This window comes from Canis lupus, chromosome 12 (assembly GCF_048164855.1).
Source record: "Canis lupus baileyi chromosome 12, mCanLup2.hap1, whole genome shotgun sequence".
NCBI classification, from domain to species: Eukaryota; Metazoa; Chordata; class Mammalia; order Carnivora; family Canidae; genus Canis; species Canis lupus.
Genome location: NC_132849.1, coordinates 33503206 through 33509766, shown reverse-complemented (window position 1 = coordinate 33509766; position 6561 = coordinate 33503206). Strand labels below are relative to the sequence as shown.

At 35.3% G+C, this 6561-nt stretch overlaps 1 pseudogene; it reads left to right on the top strand.

Moving 5' to 3' along the window:
* Positions 1 to 3462: 3462 nt before the first annotated feature.
* Positions 3463 to 4245, top strand: LOC140600697 (transcription factor BTF3 pseudogene; annotated as a pseudogene).
* The last annotated feature ends 2316 nt before the right edge of the window (positions 4246 to 6561 follow it).

Sequence of the window (6561 nt, the reverse complement as noted above, 5' to 3'; positions counted from 1 at the left end):
TGCAGAATTCACTTTTGTTTCATGTAAGTAATGAACATTTAATAAAAATGACAATAACTTGGGCCATTAAGCAAGCCTCCCCATATTTCAAAAGATTGAAATTATACAGAGTATGTTCTTTGAGCAGAGAACAGTTAACAGTCAACAACTTTTTAAAAACTACAAAATTCCCAAACATATAGAAATTAGGCAATATACTTCTAAATATTCCATCAGCCAAAGAAAAATAACAATGGAAGTGAAAAAAAATTTTTGAACTACATAAAAATAAAAACTAAAACTGTTAGGTAGGAAAATTATAATCTTAAAGGCTGAAATTTATAACTTTAGAGAAGAAATACTTAAGGATCCATCTCAAGAACTTAGAGGAAAAAAATTAAACATGAAGAAAGTATAAAAAAGGTAATGATAAAGTAAAGAGAAAAAATTAATGAAAAAATGTACAGTAGAGTCACTGAAAAAAATACTAAAACTGATGAGTGCATAGCAAGACAGATCATGCATATGAAACAGAAACAAAAGCAAAAAGGGTACATATTACTTCTCTCAGACTTGGAAAGAGGAACATCACTATGGATCCTACAGACATTACAAAGTTGAAGTAAAAATATTTTAGATAACTTAATGTAATAAATTTGAAAATTTAGATGAAAAATTTCTAGAAACAACCCAACTTATAACAAGTGACACCAAAGAAATAGGAAATTTGAATAGTACTATATTAACCAAAGAAACAAAATAGTGATCAAAAATCTTCACACAATAAATATCCAGATTCTGGTGATTTCACCAGCAGTATATTTTTCTAAAAGTTTAAGGAAGAAGTAACACTAATCATATACAAACTCAGAGAACAGAAAAAGGATCCCCAAACCTGAGAAGTTCATTACAAGAAAAAATTACAGACTAGTCTTTCTCTTATCAAAGATGAAAAATCTTCTGAGGCACTTGGGTGGCTCAGTTGGTAAGTGTCTGAGTCTTGATTTCAGCTCGGGTCATCTCGGAATCATGAGATGGAGCCCTGAGGCAGGTTCCTTGCTCAACAGGCAGTCTGCTTGAGTTTCTCTCTTCTTCTTCCTCTGTCCCTTCCTCCTCTCTCTCTCTCTGTCTCAAATAAATAAATCTTTTAAAAAAAGATGAAAAAAACTTCTGAATTAAATATTGGCAAAACAAATCCAGTAATATATATAAAAATATTTATATATATAATATATATATATTTAAAGATTTTATTTATTTATTAATGAGAAACACAGAAAGAGAGCACTGAGTGGCAGAGACACAGGCAGAGGGAGAAGCAGGCTCCAAGCAGGGAGCCTGACATGGGACTTGATCCCAGGTCTCCAGGATCAGGCCCTGGGCTGAAGGCGGTGCTAAACCGCTGAGCCACCCAGGCTGCCTGATCCAGTAATATATTAAACATAAAATGTGTGTTTATTTCAAGCATTCAAGATTGATTTAACATAAAATCTAAAAAAAACAAAACAAAAAAACACTAAAATCTCACTGTATACCAATTAATAGTATAAGTGAAAATGTATATATTCATCTTTGTAGATACAGAAAAGGAATTTGATAAAACTCAACTTCATTATTTATTTTTTTTTAAAAATATTTTATTATTTATTCATAAGAGACAGAGAGAGAGAAAGAGAGAGAGAGAGACTGAGAGAGGCAGAGACATAGGCAGAGGGAGAAGCAGGCCCCATGCAGGGAACCTGATGTGGGACTCCATCCGGGGATTCTGGGATTACTCCAAGCCAAAGGCAGAGGCTCAACTGCTAAGCCACCCAGGCATCCCACATTCATTCATATTTAAAAACTCTTAGCAAACTAGGAATTCCCTCTCTTTTTGGTATTCCTTTATTTTGAAATAATTTTAGATTTCTAGAAAAGTTGCAAAAAAGAGAAAGAACTCCTGTATCACCTTCACCAAGATTCTGTAATCATTTACATTTTATCACATTTGTTTTATTAATGTCACTCTGTCTATATTACTTTTCTGAGCTATTAAAGAGTAAGACATGATATCTCTTTATCACTAAAATACTTCAGTGTGTATTTTTCTTTTTTAAGATTTTATTTATTTATTCATGAGAGACACAGAGTAAGGCAGAGACATAGGCAGAGGGAGAAGCAAGCTTCCTGTGGAGAGCCCAATGCAGGACTTGATCACAGGACCTGGGGATCACAACCTGAGCCGAAGACAGACACGCAACCACTGAGCCACCCAGGTTCCTCTAGTGTGTATTTTTAAAGGACAATCCATTTACATAACACAGTAAAATTACCAAAACTGGGATATATAATATAATATAATATAATATAATATAATATAATATAATACCTTACTAAATCTCACCAATTTTCCTAATACTATTTTTTTGCCATTAAAAAGAACCATTTTTTCTGTTTCAGGATCCAATCCAGGATTATACAGTACATTAGTTGTCATGTCATTTTAATCTTTTAAAATCCAAAATAGTTCATTATCTTTACTTTTTATTTTATGACCTGACATTTTGAAGAGTACAAGCTTGTTATTGTGTAGAATGTACCTCTACTGGGTTCAATTAATGTTTCCTCATGAATAGATTCAGATAATGGGTTTTTAGTAGGAATACCAAAGAAGTGGTATTGTACCTCTGACAATGTCTTACAACAGGATGCCCATGGTTTGTCCCATTGTTGGTAATGTTGACTTTAATCAACCAATTAAGGTAATGTCTATCAGGTTCTTATATTGTAAAATTATATTTTCCTCTTTGTAACTAAAAGTATTTTATGTGGAGATATTTTGAGAGTATGTTAATATCTTCTTTTTCATTAAATATCACCTGCTAATTTTTAACATCTTTTGATGATTCTTTCCTGAATTAATAATTACTCTGATTACAAAATGATTTTCCAATCTAATCATTCCTTATATATTTATTAGTTAGAATTCTAAAAATGACCCAAAAATGGGTCAGAGACTTGAATGGGTATTTTAAAAAAGATAATATCTAAGTGGCCAAGAAACACAGCATAAGTACAAGTTAAAATCAGAAGATATGATACAACTGGAACTCTTGTCTATGCTGTTGGTGAGAATTTAAATTGGTATACCGAGTTGAAACCCAGCAGTTTCTAAGAAAGCTGAATCTGTGCATAACCTCTAAGCGAGCAATTTCAGTCCTATTTGCAGTGGCCAAAATTTGGAAACAACCCAGAAGTCTTCCCATAGTAGAATAGGTACATAAATTATGTATATCTGTGCAATCCAATGCTACACAGAATGAGAATGGATGAACTGTTGCTATACATGCATGAAGTTTATAGACATGCTGACTGAAAGAAACAGTACAGAAAAGGGTGCATTTGTTTAAGGTTCAAAAACAGAAGAGATCTTGCATCCCCGCGTGTGTGCCTAACCTCAGCTGGTCCGCCCGAGACCCCCGAGCTCCAACCCTAGTGCCCCGCGCGGTGCCATTTGTGCTCCAACAAGATGAAAGAAACTATCATGAACCAGAAGAAACTCACCAAACTGCAAGCACAGGTGCGCATTGGTGGGAAAGGAACTGCTCCCCGAAAGAAGAAGGTGGTTCATAGAACAGCTACAGCAGATGATAAAAAAACTTCAGTTCTCCTTAAAGAAGTTAGGGGTAAACAATATCTCTGGTATTGAAGAAGTGAATATGTTCACAAACCAAGGAACAGTGATCCATTTTAACAACCCTAAAGTTCAGGCATCACTGGCAGTGAACACTTTCACCATTACAGGCCATGCTGAGACAAAGCAGCTGACAGAAATGCTACCCAGTATCTTAAACCAGCTTGGTGCAGAAAGTCTGACTAGTTTAAGAAGACTGGCTGAAGCTCTGCCCAAACAATCCGTGGATGGAAAAGCACCACTTGCTACTGGAGAGGAGGAGGATGATGAAGTTCCAGATCTTGTGGAGAATTTTGATGAAGCTTCCAAGAATGAAGCAAACTGAATTGAGTCAACTTCTGAAGAAGATAAAACTTGAAGAAGTTACTGGGAGCTGCTATTTTATATTATGACTCCTTTTTAAAATTTTGTTCATGGATCTGATAAAATCTAGATCTCTAATATTTTTAAGCCCAAGCCCCTTGGACACTGCAGCTCTTTTCAGTTTTTGCTTATACACGATTCATTCTTTGCAGCTAATTAAGCTGAAGAAGCCTGGGAATAAAGTTTGAAACAAGGTTAATAAAGTTCTTTGCCTAGAAAAAAAAAAAAAACAGACGATATTAGGTTACTGTGATAGAAGTCAGGAGTGTGGTTATCTGACAGGTGGTTGTAATTGAGTGGGAGCATAAGGGGGCTTCTAGAGTACTTGTCCTCCTTGATCTTCATACTAGTCACATGGGTGTGTTTACTTTGTGAAAATTCATTGAGATCTTGCCCTTATGATTTGTACCATTTTATTTATTTATGATATATTCAATAAAAGGTTTATTTAAAATGTTATGCTCACATGAATACTTGTATAACAGTTACAACATAGAACATGATTTATAACCAAGTAAATTCTATTTGTTTGAATTTGCCCAATCTAAGAACATCTTATAAATGGAAATCCTAACATACAAAACAGAAAAATACCTATAGCACAAAAGCACCCTTCACTTTTCAAAGCGAAACATCAAATGCATGAAAGGAACAGGGATAACATCCATAGCAGATCCATTTTTCAATTTTGTAAATTTACCCTAAGGAAAGAAAGAACTCAACACACAAATCTTGCTGTGAAAATGTTCATTTTAAACATCATATCTGCTAGCAAAACACTAAAATCAACTCAAATATCCAAATACTGGATCAAGATTTAATAAAGTATGACATGCCAGTACAAGAAAATAACATACATGAAAAATGATGTATGGAAGGCCTTATAGAAACACTAAACAATTTTTGCAGGTACAATGTTAGGTAGAAAAATTCAAATGTAAGATGATATGTATATCATGATGCTAAAGAGAACCAATAGGTAAGATGAAAAAATTAAAAACTTGTGTTGTAGTCATAGGTTTACGGTTATACTTTTTGAAGGGGTAAACTTCCCTCCTTCCCCTATGAATATTCTTTCTCTCTCTGTCTTTTTGAAGATCTAATTGGCTTTATTAAACAATTCATGAATGGGAAAGCATCCCATCTAGCAAATAGAAGGGCACTCCCCTCCATGAATATTCTTTATTATTATTCAGTCAGTTAGTGTTCTTTTGTTGCAAGCAATAGAAACTAACTTTTTTTCTTTAGTTTGAAAGAGAAAGCAAGCTAGAGAGGGAGAAAGAGAGAGAGAGAGAGAGAGCACAAGTATGAGGAGGAGTGGAGGGAGAGAGAGAGAGAGCAGATTCCCTGCTGAGAACATGCAGGGACTTGATCCCAGGACTCTGGGATCATGACCTGAGCCAAAGGCAGATGCTTAACCCACTGAGCACCCAAGTATCCCCAATAGAAACTAACTTCTATTAAAAAATAGATTTATGGAGCCATAGAGGAGTAACTTACAGAATCAAATGAATAACTAAATGTCCAGGAGGAAAGAAGAAGAGCTAGGAAGTTTCAGAGATCTTAGAAACAAATATCTCTAACCAGTTCTCCCATATTCTACCTCCTGATGACTTGTTTTAAATGCTTTCTGTCCCTCCTTGCCTCTACTCAATATTCAAATTATTGGGAGAGAAAATCGGATTGTCCTAGCCCAAGTCAAGTATCCACCTTGTCCTTTGATTGGCAACCACATCAGAACAGCCTGGAGTTGGGGAAAGCCACTTTCCTTTTTTTTTTTTTTAAGATTTATTTATTTATTCATGAGAGACATAGACTGAGAGAGAGAGGCAGAGACATAGGCAGAGGGAGAAGCAGGCTCCTCTCAGGGATCCTGATGCGGGACTTGATCCCGAATGCCAGGATCACGACCTGAGCTGAAGGCAGGGCCCAACTGCTGAGCCACTCAGGCTCCCGAAAGCCACTTTCCTAAGGGGGAAGGGTAGTGTTGTTACCAACCAGATGAACAGGGAGCCAAAAGATGCTGGGTGGAGAAAGCAACTGGTCCATGAAATCTTAATCATTTTTCCAATAAATCAGAATATTACTACCTTTGTCTTATAGTAAATGAAAATATGCTTATTGTAGAAAATTTGCACAATTTAGAAAAGTATATAGTAAAAGAGTAATGAAAAAGCCAGCATTCTTTATCCCACTATCCATAGCCTTGTGTTTATTATTCACTGCTACACAACAAATTACTCTCAAAACTAGAGTGCCTAGAAGAATGTAGATTAGTGGTTGCCTAGGGCTGGGAGTACTGGGGATGATAGCTAAAGAGCATAAGATTCCTTTTTTCTTTTTTTTTTTTCAGAATTTTTTTTATCATGTTCTAAAATTGGATTGTGATGGTTGCACAACTCTGAATACACTAAAACCACTGAGATTTCAATGGGCAAATGTTAAGGTATGTGAATTATATCTTAATAAGGCTGTATTTAAAAAATAGTAGGGTAACCAACTATCCCAGTTTGCCCAGACTTCTCTGATTTTAGCACTGGCAATCC